Below are 18552 nucleotides of genomic sequence, written 5' to 3' on the forward strand. Positions count from 1 at the left end.
ACAAACAATAAGAATTACGGTTTTTCTTCTCCAATTTCCTACGGTTTCCAGCTTGTTACATACTTTAAATTTATCATCTTTTGTCCCGAATTCATTCATATTTGATCGTGTTTTGGCAGCGTGTCCGTTGGCTTTAAAAACAATTTCGAAACAAGAGTAAAATCATTAAAAGTTTGAAAATACGTAACGTACCGTAAAATAATCGAACACCAATTTTTTTTTCATGCATAATCGATTAACCCACACATATTAATGATTTGTATGATGTTTAAAAGAGTTTAAAAAACGTGCATTTGCGTTTATAACGCTCGAATATATGATCTTCGGCGAGGGTGCGACGTTGGACGACCGGACGACTAAGAACACAAGCTCTTCTTTCTTCCTAAATTTTGAAAATATGAATTGTGTGTGCAAGGGTGAATCACGGCTGTTTGGTGGTGATTTGTGAGGTTAAAAGACCTAGGTTGAGTTATTTATAAATTTAATTACATATTAATGGGCTTTGGTTTTGGGCCTGTAAGATTAAGGCTAATTAGGCCTACTTAATTTAATTAAATTGAGCACAATAACACTTGTTTAATTAAATAATAAAAGTTTATAAAATAAGTTTCCATAAAATAATATTTTTTATCTTTTAAAACTCCTTGTTTTCCCAAAACCGGCTTCCCAGGAAAAATCGAGCTCGGCTCGTAAAATAATTCGAACTCCAACATTTTTAGAAAAATTAAATCATATTAGAAAGCCTTGTCATTATTAATGAAAAATAAATATTCTTGTCTTGGTCGTCCCCGGTCTCTTTTCCCTTGCCTATTATCGAATATTCGGGTAAAATCCTTGATTTCATGAAACCATGTCACATAATCATTTAATCAATCAATCATACAATAAATATCATGCAAGAATTTAAAAACAATTAAATTAAACAATTAAACAATTAAAATAATTTTTCATGCATGTATTTTACGTAGGTTGGTTTTTCGGACGTTACATCAAGGCTGTTTTTACACGAGTTTATGGTCCTAAGAACACACACCACATCCAGCAACACGAACTAAACAAGCTGGAAACCGAAGCTGTTGGTAGGTGATCAGAGAATCAGGTTCATGGGGTTTGTTGCTTGGCTTGTCTGTGGCTGGACCAGGGCTGGGCTAGGGTCATGTATGAGTCAGGGAGAGAGTTCTAGCCATGCTAGGACTCGAGCACCAGGGCTGGGAAGGAGTCCTAGCAACCCGTGAGCCTCATGGAAGATTCGCTGGATTCAGCAGCTGCAGGGAGAAAGGGGCTCGGGCAGGGGGCTTTGGGCTGGGCCAGGTCGAGTCATTAGGGTCCTAGGAGGGTGCTTGAGGGGCTGGCTCGTTGGTTAAGCGGCTAGGCAAGAAAAGATATAGTCCACCATACTAGGAGTTCTCGGCCAAGCATGTATCTAGTGTAGTGGTTCGGTTTTGGAGCTTGGGTTGAATCCTAAGGTTTCTAAGGGTCCAGTAGGGTCCATAAGGGGTTCTGGGCCGAGGTTGGCTCATGATGGTTCGAGCATGGCTCGATAAAAAATGGAGTTGGCTCGAGGTTAACATGTAGGGGTCAAGTTAGGGTTTTAAATGATCAAATAATTTGAAACATGGCTCATGGGGGTCGAGTCGTGGTTCACAAGGGCAAAATAATTATTAAAAGTCTAAGTTTTAAATATGAGAATTTTATATTAAAGTTTGGGTTAATTCAGGAATAAACGCATTAATATGTTATATTTAAAGATTAATTTAAAAGTCCCCGATTTAAGACAAATAAAAATATGGGAAAATTAATGTACGCTTAAATAATTATTTGTGATGGTCTAGAGTCAACAGAATTAAGAAAAAATAAAAAAGGTGAAATTTTACGTCTAGGGGTAAAACGGTAATTTTACACCCGACAATTAGTAAACGTCATGGCAGTGTTCTGAATGCTGTTTTATATGCTAATATGATTATTTTAAATGTTTATGGATTTTTATGATTTAATATGGACAATAAAAAGATACGTTGCATGCTTCATTTAAAAAGAAAAAATATATTTTTATGCATGATTTTTGGAAAGTTATGATAATATGAAATGTTGGAGAAGGTGAGAAATTGTGACTATTATGATGATATGATTGGGGATATCGTGAGATAGAAAGCCCCATAGGGAGCTCATTTACTGAAGAAGGGCCCAGAGGAAGCTCATTCGTGGGAGAAGGCCCCAGAGGGATCCCGTCTATGGGAGAAGGCCCCAGAGGGAGCCCGACGATCGTATTTCCATATGATGATGATAGGCCAAAGCTCAATTAACGGTTGAGAGTGTCGCAAATATTCCCGCCACCCAGTACTGTGGTTACAAGATAGATGGATCCATCAACCTTATGATGGTACGAAAGTCACAATTAACAATCCACATTCAATAAAAGGAAAATGTATATGCTTATGATGAAAAAAAAAGGGAAACGTTTTTAATAAAATGATCAATGATATGGATTGATGAAAAAGAAAAAATGTTTATGTTTAAGTCTGTGCATCTTCCTGAAAATTTTATTTTACGTATAAGTATTTTCATTGTTGAATGTGATTTTTATCCGTATTATTTGTTATCAAAATATGTTGTGTTGAGTCTTTAGACTCAATAGGTTTGATCGATGGAGGTGATTATGAAAATAATGATAATGGAGGTCTTGATTGTTGACTTTGCTGGACTAAAGGTGCACATAATCCGAGGACCAGCGCTTCTATTTTTCCTCACTAATAATTTTCGATTATGATTTATGTTAAAGATTTTACGACTTTTTAATTATTGCTTTTTATGTTTTGTAAAACGTTTTACGATTTTACCATTTGAACTATTCCTTTGATTTTTCAATGGTTTTATTTTAAAATGGCGTCAAAATATTTTTATGTGCTTGTGTATATTCGGCCGATTCAATAGTAAGTGTTTTAAATAAAAAAATTCTAGTACTTTTTAAACAAAATGAGTAGTGAACGTTTCAGTTGGTATCAGAGCAATGGTTCTGTAAAGGGTTATGCCAACATAAGTGCCGGGAAGCTCAGTCGTCAAGCCTCAATCTATAAGTTTACATGCTTTATATTATTTATATGATGCTACCTGAATGATTACATGAAGTATATGATTACATCGCATGTTTAATAGCTTTACGAGAATACATATTTTAAATGTTCAAAAATTGCTAAAATCAATTAGGATATGATGAATGATTAGAAAACTTAGATTGAAATGCATGTTGGTTACGTTAGAATTTGGAAAACGTTCAGATAAAATGCCTCCTAGGCGTACCCCTGTTATGGAGAATCAGGCTGAGGATATTGAGAACCGTCGAGACAATTCACCCTCGCCTCCTAATGGGGATGCTGTTGTTCGCGCACTTGAGGGCATGACCCGTTTCTTTGAGCAGTTTCAGAATGCTCCTAGGCCACAACACGATGTTTATGAACAGTTCCGGAGGCTAGCGCAGAAGGAATTTTCTGGCACAACCGATCCCTTTGCTGCTACGGCTTGGATTCGTGCACTCGAGGTGCACTTTCGTTATCTGAATATGGGGGATGCTGACCTTGTGAGGTGTGCTACTTACATGTTTGGGGATGATGCTTCTTTATGGTTGGAAGGAGCCGACCATGGTATTGACATTGCCACTCTTAGTTGGGTTCGATTCATGGAGATATTCTATGAAAAGTATTTTAGTGCTGATGTTAGGGAGCGACTGAAGAGTGAGTTTATGAGCCTCCGTCAGGGAGACTTGACTTTTGGTGAGTTTGTGAGGAAATTTGATAGAGGTTGTCACTTTGTACCCTTATTGCGAGGGATGCTGCGGAGAATCTTAGACACTTCATGGATGGTCTTCGACCTACCATACGACACAATGTGATGATGATGTGTCCCCTGGATTATGCTGCTGCTACCACCTATGCATTTCAAACTAAGCAATCTTTGAAAGACATCGATTTTGAGATGCTGCGCAAGAGGCAGCAACACCAAAATAATTCGCAGCCAAATAAGAAGCCGTATATGGGTCCTTCTAGACCTCTAGGGCCTCAAAAGCCCCAAGGACAAGTCAAGAAGCAAGGTCCACCAAAGCAACCAAATCCTAGAGCACCTAAGCCTGCTGAGAAGCCCCTATGCAAGGAGTGCAATCGCCCACATCTTGGAAAATGCATGTAAGGGACATACAAGTGTTATATATGCAAGGAAGATGGGCATAAAGTTGCTGATTGCCCAAAGAAGAAAGCACCTATGTTGGGAAGAGCTTATGTTATGCATGCAGAAGAAGCAGAGGAGGAGCCAGACACTACGCTCATTACGGGTAACCCAGTCATTTAACATTTTTACATTGCTTTTAATTGCATGAAATGGTAAATTGGTTATTAGAATTGAATTAGGATCAAGATTAACCTAGTAGAAGTTAGGTTGCATGCTCCACTTAGTTGGAAATTAAGATATGATTTTAGAAACCATAGAATTGATATTGATTTTTGAGCCTTGATTTTATGTAAAGGATTAAATAATCCCATATAAAAAGTTTATGGCCAAAAATTAAAAGAAAATAATAACTAAGGGTTGATAGTGTTTTCGAATATTCTTGAGGGGTCAATGTACAATTTTTGAAAAGTATAAGGACTAAAATGTAAATACCAAAAATATAAGGGACTTAATTGAAACTATCAAAAAGTTGAGGGACAAAAAATGCAATTACCGAAAATTTAAGGACCCATAGGGTAATTTTCAAAATTTAAGAGACCAAAATGTAAATTTCCGAAAATTTAAGGGTCAAACTGCAATAATTCAAAAATTCTAGGGACTAAAATGTAAATTTAGAAAAATTGAAGGGCTAAATTTTTCAAGAAATTCTTAAGCTCAACGCGTAATCTTCACATAACTTTGGGAGAATAATGATAGAAATTCCTTAAGCTTCAACACGAAAAGATTTAAAAGACATTTTCGTCGCAGGGAGGATTATCATTCGAGGTGTAGCTACCTATGTATTGTTAGATTCAGGAGCTACACATTCTTTCATATCTGAAACCTTCATCAAGCGACTGAATATTATTCATAAGGATAAGGGTTTGGGTTTCCTAGTTTCTATTCCTTTCGGTGATCAAATGCTCACGTCTAAGATTGTGAAGAATATATAGCTTCGTTTATTCAGAGATGTGGTTCGGGCAAATCTTATCGTACTTCCTATTCCTGAATTTGATATCATACTTGGTATTGATTGGTTATCAGCGAATGGAGCTTTGATTGATTTTTGTTAGTGATCAGTGTCTATTCGACCACGTAATGGGAAATATTTTGTCTTTGAGGCGGCAAGGAACAAGAAAATGCCGCACATTATCTCTTGTCTATGTGCGAGGAAGCTTATGAGACGTGGGTGCCAAGCTTTTCTAGGATGTGTCACTACCGCACATGCTCCTATCAGTCAGAAGTTGGAAGATGTTGATATTGTCAGATACTTTCATAGCGTCTTTCCCGAAGATGTTTATGGCATTCCACCTGATCGTGAGGTGGAATTTTCCATTGAGTTGATGTCGGGCACTGTTCCTATATCTAAAGCACCTTATCGTATAGCACCCGCTGAAATGAAGGAATTAAAAGATCAAATCCAAGAATTGATAAACAATGGTTTTATTCGCCCTAGTTATTCTCCATGGGGCGCACTAGTATTATTTGTGAAGAAGAAAAATGGAAGTATGCGACTCTGTATTGATTATCGAGAGTTGAATAGAGTCACTGTCAATAATAAGTATCCTCTACCAAGAATCGAAGATTTATTTGATCAGTTGCAAGGAGCATCGATATTCTCGAAGATTGATCTTAGTTCTGGTTCTGAATACCATCAGTTGAAAGTAAAAGAGTCTGATGTTCACAAGACAGCGCTTCGTACTAGATATGGGCACTATGAGTTTAGGTCATGCCATTTGGGTATCCATCAGTTGAAAGTAAAAGAGTCTGATGTTCACAAGACAGCGCTTCGTACTAGATATGGGCACTATGATTTTAGCTCATGCCATTTGGGTTGATCAATGCGCCAGCGATCTTCATGGATCTCATGAATCGCGCATTTCAACCGTATCTGGATCATTTTTTTATAGTCTTCATTGATTATATTTTGATCTATTCTAAGAGCAAAGAGGAGCATAGTCGTCATCTGAGAACATCACTGAAAGTACTGCAAGATAGGAAGTTATATGCAAAATTCAGTAAATGCGAGTTTTGGCTTAATAGATTGGCATTCTTCTGCCACATCATTTTTAGTGAAGGAGTTGAAGTTGATCCAAGTAAAGTTGAGGCAGTGAGAGAGTGGCCAGTACCAAAGAGTGTTACCAAGATTCGCAGTTTCTTGGGATTAGCTGGCTATTATCGCAAATTCATTCAGGTATTCTCATCCATAGCGGTACCTATGACCGCCTTAAGAAAGAAGAATTCAAGGTTTGTATGGGGATCCTAGTGTCAAGACAGTTTTTGATAAGTTGAAGCAAGTCTTGATTTTTGCGCCAATGTTAGCTATGCCATCTGGGCAAGGAGAGTATGTTCTTTATACTGAAGCTTCTAAACTTGGTTTGGGCGCAGTTTTGATGCAAAATGATCGAGTTATATCCTATGCCTCGAGACAGTTGAAAGTTCACGAGAAAAACTACCACACTCATGATCTTGAGCTTGCAGCGGTAGTTTTTGAATTAGAGATTTGAAGACATTACTTGTATGGGGAGAAGTGCAAGATATTCATCGATCATAAAAGTTTGAAATACTTCTTCACCCAAATGGAATTGCATATGTGACAGCGAAGATGGCTCGAATTAGTGAAAGACTACGACTGTGAGATTAGTTATCATCCGAGAAAAGCTAATGTAGTGGCAGACGCATTGAGCGAAAGGCATTTGTTATCACTCAAATATCACTCCAAAGACCATTGTAGTCCGAGATACTGCGGTTTGAGATTATAGTTTATGCTAGGGACGAGGCCCCTAATCTTGCCACATTATCAGTACAGTCGAATTTGAGAGATATAATCTGTGAGGGACAATCTACTGATGAGCAATTGTAGAAATGGAGAGCAAGAGATGAAGCCAAAGGCCGGAAGTTATATTCTGAGGTGGATGATATAGTTCGTTATTGAGATCGTTTATGGGTTCCTAGTGACGACTCTTTGAGGGAGCTCATTATGAAGGATGATCATGACACCATATTCCATTAATCCGGGAAGCACAAAGATGTACAAAGATTTGCAGTTATTATATTGGTGGCCGGGCATGAAGAGAGATATTCTGCGTTTTGTGATTGAGTGTTTGACATGTCAACAAGTCAAAGCAGAGCATCAGAGATTAGCGGGGAAACTTAAGCCACTTCCTATTCCCGAGTGGAAATGGGAAAATATTACTATGGACTTTGTTGTGAGATAACCAAGAACTGTAAGAGGATTTAATGCCATATGTGTGATAGTCGATCGTCTTATGATATCAGCGCATTTTCTACCTATTAAGACGACCTACACCATGATTCAGTATTCAGAGTTATATTTCCGAGAGATAGTTCGTCTGCATGGGATTTCTGTGTCTATTATTTCTGACAGAATTCCGAGATTTACGTCATCATTATGGAAGAGTCTGCACGCAGCAATGGGGACCAAATTATTATTCAATATAGCATTCCATCCTCAAACTGATGGTCAGTCCGAAAGAGTTATACAAATTTTAGAAGATCTACTGCGAGCTTGTGTGATCGATTTCCAAGGTAGTTGGGAACCGAAGTTACTTCTAGTGGAGTTCGCTTACAATAATAGCTATCAATCATCAATTGGGATGGCTTCTTTTGAGGCACTTTATGGAAGAAAATGTAGATATCCTATTCATTGGGACTAGGTTGGTGAAAGAAGAGAGAATGGTCTGGATGTGATTGAAGAGACTACTGAGTTTGTAGTCAAAATTGGAGAGAGAATGAAGAGTGCACAAAGCCGACAAAAGAGTTATGTCGATAAAAGATGAAGAGGCTTAAAGTTTGCAGTGGGAGATCATATATTTATGAAAATAGCACCTATGAAAGGTGTAATGCGATTTCGTAAGAAAGACAAGCTTAGCCTAAGATTTATAGGCCTGTTTGAGATTTTGGAGTGGATTGGAACACTAGCCTATAGAGTGGCACTGTCACCGATGCTTTCTGGAGTTCACAATGTGTTTCACATCTCAATTCTGGGAAAGTACATGTCGAACCCTTCACATGTACTAAATCATGAACCTCTACAATTGACTCCAAATATGACTTATGAAGAAAGACCTGTCCAAATCTTGGCAAGATAAGAAAAAAGACTCTGAAACAAAGTCATTTGAATGGTCAAGGTCAAGTGGCGGAATCACACGGAAGAAGAAGCTACTCGGGAAACCGAGAGGGACTTGAGGAGTCTCTACCTAGAGCTATTCAGTAAGTTCTAATTTCGAGGACGAAATTTTATTTAAGGGGGAGGAAATTTAATGTCCAAAATTAAGATGATGTAATCCAACTGCATGCAAATCTAGAAATATGAAAAAAAAATGGTTAATTAGTTTATTCTAATTGCTAAATTGATTATAGGACATGTTTATATGATGTTTTAGTAGTTTTTCTACGTACATGCATTAAAATGTATTTTTAGGGGTTATTCGAGTTGCGATCGAGGAACAGAGACCGAGGGCTGAAAAATGGACAATAATTTTATTAAATAATTATTTTTAATTATTTAAAATATGATTGATGTTTTTTCTTATTTTAAAAAGTAAGGGGTTTTGAGGTGATTTTATACGCCGGGAGGTAAATTTTATCGGTGTTGGATTTTCAACAAAAATACGAACGTGTTGGCAACACGGCTAATAAATTCATAAACTTTTCTGCTCAAAATAATTTTTAGTATTTTCATTGAGCACAAATGGGCCTAATTAACTCCCCTAATTGGCCTAAGCTTGATTACCGTTTAATTAAGTATTCAATATTCAAAACCTACCCTAACCCTTCTCATAACTCACGGCCCCCTTCCCCTACACTTTCCCTTATATCACACGCACACACAAGGAGAATTGAAGGGAAAGTATCGAGTTTTGCATAATTTTGCAAGCCAAGGATCTCCTCGTCGTCGTTCTTCAATCGTCAACGTTATTTCGTGTGTAAATCACGAAAAGGCATGCCATACTCTTTTTTTTACTCATCATCACACCATATTATGTAATTGTTTATGAAATTGCATGAAAACAAGTCACACAACCTATTATTTTCGTAACTATGCATATACATGTTTTAAACTCTTGATTTTTGATTCCAAAAACATGTTTTTAAGTGTTAAAAGGGGCTGCCATGATTAGGATATGATCAAGGATGTCTTTACACGAGTTTAGTGTCCTAAGAACACACACCACATGCTGCAACAAGAACTAAACAAGCTGGAAACCAAAACTGTTGGTAGGTGATCATAGGGCTCGGGTTCATGGGGTTTGTGGCTTGGCTTGGCTGTGGCTGGACTAGGTCTGGGCTAGGGTCATGTATGAGTCAGGGATATAGTCCTAGCCATGCTAAGACTCGATCACCAAGGCTAAGAAGGAGTCCTAGAAAGCTAGGACTCCAACCCATGAGCCTCATGGAAGATGCGCAGGGTTCAGCAGCGTGCAGGGAGAAATAGGCTCTGCCAGTGGGCCTTGGGCTTGACCATGTCGAGTCATTAGGGTCCTAGGAGGGTGCCTGAGGGGCTGGTTCAAGGGCTGGCTCGTTGGTTAAGCGGCTAGGCAAGAAAAGATATAGTCCACCATACTAGGAGTTCTCGGCCAAGCATGTATTTGGTGTAGTGGTTCGGTTTTGGAGCTTGCATTGAATCCTAAGGGTTCTAAGGACCCAATAGGGTCCATAGGGGGTCTGTCTCGAGGTTGGTTCATGACAGTTCGAGCATGGCTCGATAAAAAATGGAGATGGCTCGAGGTTAACATGTAGGGGTCAAGTTAGTATTTTCAATGATAAAATAATTCGAAAAATAGCTCACGGGGGTCAAGTTTTGGTTCTCGAGGGCCAAATATTTATTAAAAGTCTAGGTTTTTAATATGAAAATTATATATTAAAGTTGGGGTTAATTCGGGATTAAAACGCATTAATATGTTACATTTTAAAATTAATTTAAAATTCCTCGATTTAAGCCAAATGAAAACACGTGAAAGTTAATGTAAGCTTAAATAATTATTTGGGATGGTCTAGAGTCAATGTAATTAAGAAAAAGTCAAAAATGTGAAATTTTACGTCTAGGGGTAAAACCGTAATTCTACACCCGAAAATTAGTAAACGTCATGACAGTGTCCTGAATGCTATTTTATATGCTAATATGATTATTCTAAATGTTTAGGGAATTTTATGATTTAATATGGACAATTAAAAGATATGTTGCATGTTTGGTTTAAAAAGAAAAATGATATTTTTGTGTATGATTTTTGTAAAGTTATGATAATATGAAATGTTGGAGGAGGTGAAGAAATTGTGACTATTATGATGTTATGATTGGGGATATCGTGAAGGAAAATGCCCTAAAGGGAGCCCATTCGTGGGAGAATGCCCAGAGGGAGACCGTCTATGGGAGAAGACCCCAGAGAGAGCCCGACGATCGTATTTCCATATGATGATAATAGACCAAGGCTCAGTTGATGGGTGAGAGTGTCGCTGATGTCCCCGCCGTCCAGCACTGTGGTTACATGATAGATGGATCCATCGACCTTATGATGATACGAAAGTCACAATTAACAATCCAAATTCAAAAAAAGGAAAATGTATATGCTTATGATGGAAAAAAAAAAAGGGAAATATTTATGATAAAATGATGAATGATATGGATTGATGAAAAGGAAAAAATGTTTATGTTTAAGTCTGCATATTCATGAAAATGTTATTTTACGTACAAATATTTTCACTGTTGCATGTGATTTTTATACGTATTATTTGTTATCAAGAATATGTTGTGTTGAGTCTTTAGACTCACTAGGTGTAATCGATGCAGGTGATTATGATAATAATGATAATGGAGGTCCTGATGGTTGACTTTGCTGGACTGAAGGTGCACATAATCTAAGGACCAACGCTTCTTTTTTCCACACTTATGATTTACGTTTATGATTTACGTTAAAGATTTTACAACTTTTAATTATTGTTTTTTAGGTTTGGTAAAACGTTTGACGATTTTACAATTTGAACTATTCATTTGATTTTTCAAATATTAGTTGGTTGATTTTATTTTAAAATGGTGTCAAGATATTTTTATGTGCATGTGTATATTCGGCCGATTCAATAGTAAGTGTTTAAAAAAAATAAAAATATTTCTAGTACTTTTTAAACAAAACGAGTAGTGGACGTTTCAGATCCTAAAATCATGTTTGTCGATATAAATAAGTCAACTGATAGTAGTGCGAAAATAGACTGAAATATAGATTGAATAATCATTGTGGAATATAGTAAAAACTGAGTAGATAAAAAGTTAGGGCACACAAATTTATGGATGTTCGGAGTCTTCAAATGCTCATACGTCACTCCTTCTATCTCGATGATATGTTTTTCACTAAAATACTTTGATTTATTACCAAAGTTTGTAAAATACTCTTCCGTTGGATTTATATACTGTCAAGCTGAAACCTTTAGTTTTTCTAATTTCTTACAATAGAAAACTGATTCACACTTAACAATTAGCGTGACTACTGCAAATTAATATTAATTCAAATAAGCGCGTTAGTGTGTGATTTGTAGATTTAAAAACTGCTAGAAGGAAATATCGTAAATGATCGATGGTAGTTCATAATGTGTTTAGTATGTTCACCACCCTTCTTCAACTGAGTTGATCAGCTATATATATTATTCGATCCCAAAGGTCGTATTAAATGCATTTAATGACAAATATATGTTCTACTTTTGTACGAATTGTCAGTCTGTCGGCTGATACTTCAGTTCATGTCGTGGCTAGCTGATCAGGATTCAACTGAACAGTGGATTAGTTCTGTTGGAAATTTTCAGCTCAAAGTGATGTCAATTCAGTTTGGGATACTTCAGTTGATTAAGATATTTTCAGTTCCGCAAACTGATTTTTCTGATCAGTTTGGTTCTTCAGTTCTCTTGCGAATAATTGTCAACTTCTGAAACTTCAAATATTCTAACTTTAGAACACACTGGTTGTTGGAAACTGAATTTCAGAAGTTTGACAAACTAAGCGTTTAATATATTGAATTAACAGATCAAGAAGACTGATAGAAACTGATCTAAAATATGCAAACTATCGGTTGCCCTTAACTGAAGATTAGTACGTAGATTTCAAAGGCCACTGGACTAGCAAAATAAAGTACGCAGACAACTGACTGATCAATTGTAACTTATCAGTTACCACAATCAATTGTGAGCTTATCAGCTACATCCTATCAGCTGTACACATCATCAATTAAGTAAAGGGACTTTCAACCGAAAACTACACAAAAGCTGACTGCAACAAGTAGTAGGATTACAAAAGCTGCAGTGTAGGAATGTCAGAAGAACGTTGACGTGGAAAAAAATGGATAGAAAGTTTCAAATCGCATTCAATATTACAGTTGGAGGCAAAGCATATAAATAGCATAGAAGAGCAGCTGATAAATCTCCTCGAATCTGAATCAACCCGATCGATATACTATTCTGAGCTATCACTCTGCTAAAATCTTAGCTCACACTTATTGTATACATTCATTACTGTTATTGTTATTATACTTGATCTTGAAAAGATCAGTTGTGCTAAGTTATTTCAGTCCAATTGAGTACTGTTAACTAGTTTGTAACTAAGAGTTTCAGTTTGGCATTTTTAAGTCCAAAACTGAAGTGGGTCTGTACAACTATTTGTATCGATCAAATTCTTTGTGTGAATATAATATCTTTGTGATAGAAGGGGTGACGTAGGAGTGTTTAAAATCTTCTAACATCCATAAAATCTTGTGTCCTTTTATTTCAGCTTTATTATATCTATCCCTCAGTTTATTTCGGTAGTATTTTTGTTAACTGATTGATATCGACTTATAAGATTTTCGAGTATCAGTTTATCACTAAACTGACTCATCAAAGAAGAAAAGGTTGTGAAAATTGTTAGTGTTTATTCAACTCCCCCTTTCCAAACACTCTTTCACCTTTACCTGATCCTATCAAGTGGTATCAGAGCAGTTGAATCTTGTTCCTGAATATTCTTATATGCAAACTGATTACCATGTCTTCATTAAACAAAATTCCAATGTTCTCTAGAGAAGATTTTGATGATTGGAAAATCAGAATGCAGGCTCATCTAGCTGCACAAGACGATGACATGTGGTACGTTATTACAGACGGACCCATGAAAATATTGAAGGTAAACACTGTTGTTGCCATAACTGATGGGGCACCACACCGCATTAAAAAACCCCGAGATGAATGGACAGCTGAAGACAAGAGAAAAGCCAACTTGGACAACGTGGCTAAACACATTTTGTACAAAACGCTGGACAAAGTCACTTTCAGCAAAATAAAAATGTGCAAAACTGCTAAGAAAATATGGGAGAAACTGATTCAGCTCTGCGAAGGTAATGAGCAAACCAAGGAGAATAAACTATATGTTGCTGTTCAAAGATTCGAAAATATCAAGACGAAGATTGGATAATCCATGCACGAATATGATGAAAGAATCAGTAGCGTAGTAAACGAACTGAATGAACTTGGAAGGTGTATTCAAATAAAGAGGTAGCATGGCAATGCAAGAATCAAAGGACCTTAACAAGGTCGAACTTCATGATTTATTTGCTGATTTAAAATCCTACGAGTTTGAGTTGCAAACCAGAAAAGGGGAACATTTTACACCAGCTGCTACAACTGTCTTAACTGCTGTCAAACTGGATCCAACTGATTCAGTTGACAAATCTGCTGATCAGTTAAATAATGACGCTATGTCATTATTTGTCAAAATGTTTTGAAGATTTATGAGAAGAAATCAAGGAAAATTTCAAAGACAATATCAGAAAATTACTCCAAGGAAGAACCTAATGCTTGCTACAATTGTGGCAAAGCTGGTCACTTTATTGCTGACTGTCCTAAGCCAAAGAAGGACAGTCGAGGCTCAACTTAAAAGGAAAAGAAATCTTACGAGCACAAGAGAAGAACTAAGGATGATACAGAAAGAAACATGAAGTGCTTCTAGTAGAACAAAGCAAGTCCAAATGGGCAGAATATGACAGTGATGATTCAGAACCTGAGAGCTTGAGCTACTCCAGTGATGATTATGAGGAGTTCAAGTGTCTGATGGCTAATGACACAGAACTGGAGTCAACCAGTCAACATGTATTCGACTTTAGTTTAACTGACTTCACACGAGATGAACTTATTTATACACTTTATGACATGGTTAACGAGTATCACAAGCTTGCCCTATCTTTTGAGAAAGCCAAAGCAAAGCAAACTGATCCCAAAGACGATAAAACTGAAACCGATGAATCAGTTGATCTGTTGAGTCTTAAACGGGAGATTGCTGAGCTGAATGCTGAAAGAAGCAAGAATAAATATATGATTCATCAGTTAATCCTTGAGAATTCAAAGCAAACTGAGCTTATTAAGGCATGGAATAAATCATCTGTTGCACTAGCTGAAATACAAGATAATAAAAAATCAGTTACTGATAAAACTTGTTTAGGATTCATCAACCAACATGAAACTTCCACCCGTGATACTCAGCCAAAACTGAACATAGACAAAAGGAAATATATTCACTTTGTAAAATCAGTTGTGGTATAAGAATAACCTGAGCCAAGTAAATCAGCTGTACATCCTATTGAAAATAAGAATAAGGCTAGAAGGTATGATATTGGTTATAGCACAAAAATCTTAACTGACCCACAAAGTCAGTCATAAAAAGATTCAGCAATAAATACCTGAACTATTCTAATGGCTACTCCAATTACTATAACAGTAGCCCAGTTCAGAAAAGATATCGGCTGAACAACCAGTTGAACAAGGCTAAAACACATGTTGCTTCATCTGCACACTACACATCAAGCACACACATGCCGAGAAAAACTATTTAGAACACATCAACTGGAAAGTCAGTTAGACTGGTCAAAATCTGGGTTCCTAAAGGACTAATCATCTAGGAACCAAATAGATGTGGGTACCAAGATTATTTATTGTGTGTGATTGTAGGCAATAGGTACAAAAAAAGAATCAACCCGGTAGATGGACAGTGGATACTCGCGTCATATGACAGGGGATGCAAATTTGCTATCCCAACTGATCAAATACACTGGTCCAAACATCAGTTTTGGAGACAACTCCAAAGGTAAAACTGTGGGTAAGGTAAGCTTATCCATGGTAATTTCACTATCAAAGATGTTTTACTAGTTGAGAATTTGAAATATAACTTGATTAGCATCATTCAGTTATGTGACAATAAATTCTCAGTTCAGTTTGACAGACACACTTGCTCAGTTAGAGACTCAACTGATGAGGTCATCGTAACTGGCAGTCGTTTTGGGAACACCTACAAAGTCAGTTGGATTGATCAACCTTATGCACCAGTTTGTTTTATAACTTTCAAATCTTCTAAAAATTGGTTGTGGCATAAAAGGTTGAACCACCTAAACTTTAAATCTATTGCTTATCTGAGTAACAATGATCTTGTAACTGGTTTGCCCAAAATATATTTTTCAAAAGTTAAAATTTGTTCAACATGTCAGTTTGGTAAAGCAAGTAAGATCTTAATTTAAAAATAAGGACTGTAAATCATCTTCCAGATGCTTAGAACTGCTACATATGGATCTATTTGGTCCTATACATGTCATGAGCTTCGGGCGAATGAAATACACCTTAATAGTCATGGATGATTTTTCAAGATTTACTTGGGTCATCTTTCTTAAATCAAAAGACCAAACTGCTGCACAAGTGACTAAGCTTTTCGAAAGACTATTAAATGAAAAATCAGTTGGGATTGATCGAATAAGGTCTGATCGAGGGACTAAATTCATCAATAAAAATCTTTCACAATTTTTAGAAAATACTGGGATCAAGCATGAGCTCTCAGCAGCAAGAACTCCTTAGCAAAATGGTGTAGCTGAGAGAAGAAATCGGACCCTTAAAGAAGCTGCTAGAACAATACTTGTTGATTCTGGTATTTCTCAGAGGTTTTGGGCAGAAGCAGTAAACACTGCATGTTACACTCAGAACAGATCAATGATTAATAAAAATCATTTGAAAACACCATATGAGATATGGCATGGACACAAAAGTGTGGTTTCTTATTTCAAAATATTCGGCTGGTGATGTTTTATTCTTGATAATGGCAAAAATCATTTAAAAGCTTTTGATACTAAATCAGTAGAGAGAATATTTCTTGGATATTCATCAGTTAGTAAAGCTTACAAAGTTTTTAACAAATACACTTTGAATGTAGAAGAGTCTATTCATGTTGTATTTGATGAATTTGTGCTAACTGATAAGCCAACTGATCCAGTTGAGCTAGGTGATCGCTTTACAGATATTAGTTTGGAGGATGATAATGAAGAAGATAATCACATTAATCGAAATATTCTTCAAACACCAGAACCAGAAGTACTGGATCAATCAGTTGAACAAGAAATTGTTACTGATAATCATTTGGTGGAGCAAAATGATAATACTCAGTTACTACTAACTGATACAACAGCAACTGAAACTGAAGAAAATATTCAGTTGCCAACCGAAGCAGTTGCTGAGATGGATTCAACAAATGTTGAATATAGATGGAAGAAATCACATCCACCAGAATTGGTAATAGGTAATCCATCTGATCAGGTAAGAACTCCAAACTGGAACCTAAGAAAACTGATGAAACTCTTGTTGATCCTAACTGGATAAATGCCATGGAAGAAGAGCTAAATCAGTTTACCCATAACAATGTCTAGAACTTAGTCCTAAGACTAGTTTCTAAAACCATTATAGGTACAAAGTGGGTATACATAAACAAACTCAGTAGTGCGCAACAAAGCGAGACTTGTTGTAAGGTCCAGGAATTTAATTCACGTAACCTGAGTGCATGAAATCTAGGGTTTTATTTTAAATTATGTGTTTAATTATTTTTATGAATTTTATGTGTAATTCATACATGATAGGATTTATTTCAAGATTTTTTTTAAAAGTTCATGCATTAGGATTTCTAGATGCATTTCGTGCTCGATCAAGGAACGGAGACCGGAGAAATTTCAGGAAAATTATTTTTTTACAAGAATAATTTTTAAAAATTAATTTAAGGTGTTTTGAAAAAATGGGCTTTATTGTGTATTTTTACCCGCAAGATTTTTCTTTTATCTGGTACGTAAATTTTATCGAATAGGGGGACTTTTTTAGGGTTCGGCTAATATTTTCAAAAACATTCCAACACGAAATATTGTCCGAGAGTGTGTTTGAATTTAATGGGCCTACTTTTAAGCTTATTGGGCTTGACACCCTTTTAAAATTATAATTAGCAAATTAGGGCCCATTAATTTACTAGTTAACCATTTAAATAATATCTAATTATTCCCTAAGCACCCCACTAAACCTAATTCACACTCCACTCAGTCGTCCACCCCCTCCAATCAGTCATCCTATTTGTGAGTGCAACAGCAAAGAATTTCGGTTTCTTCTTTTCCTTCTAACTCAAGCTCTTCCCACGTCTCGGGTTCCTTCGAGCACATGTACACCAAAAACTCATCAAGACACACATTGTACCTTCATTTTTGCATCACATACGTTGATATTACTGATGTGTATACATGTGTGCATGAAATCTTTCGATCTAGACATGAACATGAGAGATCCTTTGGTTTTGCACTTTAATATTGCATTTTGATGTGTTGCTCACGGTTTCTTCGATTCTGTGCAAGGGGCTTATGTTTTCCTATTGGTTTAGGGACATATCATGATGAAAATAGGCAGCTTTTAGGTGTAGGGTCATGATAAGGGCTGCTGGTTGAAGGGCCGAGTGAAGGAGGGTGGTCGCGTTTGTACGTGGGGAAGGGGCTCGATCGTGTTTCCATGGTTCTGGCTGCGCGAGGGGTTTCTCTAGCCCTGGACCAGACCCTGTTGGGTCTGATTTGGAGTCTATAATGGCTCGAACTAGGCTGCAGTTGGCGGAACGATTGATCAAGCCAAGATGAGACGGGTTGGTCGCGGTAGGAGTTTTTTTGATGATTCTCGGTTCTTAGCAGTTAGCGGCGTGCATGGGGCTTGTTGTGTGGATCTGTGAGGTCTATTATGGTTTGGTCTTGGTTCCTAGTAGGTTGGTTCGTGGCTGGTGTTAGCTGGTACGAGCCAAGGAGCGCTAGGATGCGAGGGGTGCCTTGCGGGTTGGAGAAGGGAGAAAACAGATTTTACAGAAGCCATTCATGGGTCTGACCGATATCTTAAGAGCCTGATTTTAAGATCTTTGAGACCTTTTAGATGTTCACTTGGTAAAAAGTTATGAAATTTTTGGTTAAGTTTCGAGTCGATTCAGGTTAAAACCGGGAGCCCGGTCCAAGTTTTAAAACAAATCGGTTAAGTTGTAAAATAAGCTCGAGTTTACGT

The sequence above is a fragment of the Primulina tabacum genome, chromosome 14 (assembly GCF_025594145.1).
Source record: "Primulina tabacum isolate GXHZ01 chromosome 14, ASM2559414v2, whole genome shotgun sequence".
NCBI lineage: Eukaryota > Viridiplantae > Streptophyta > Magnoliopsida > Lamiales > Gesneriaceae > Primulina > Primulina tabacum.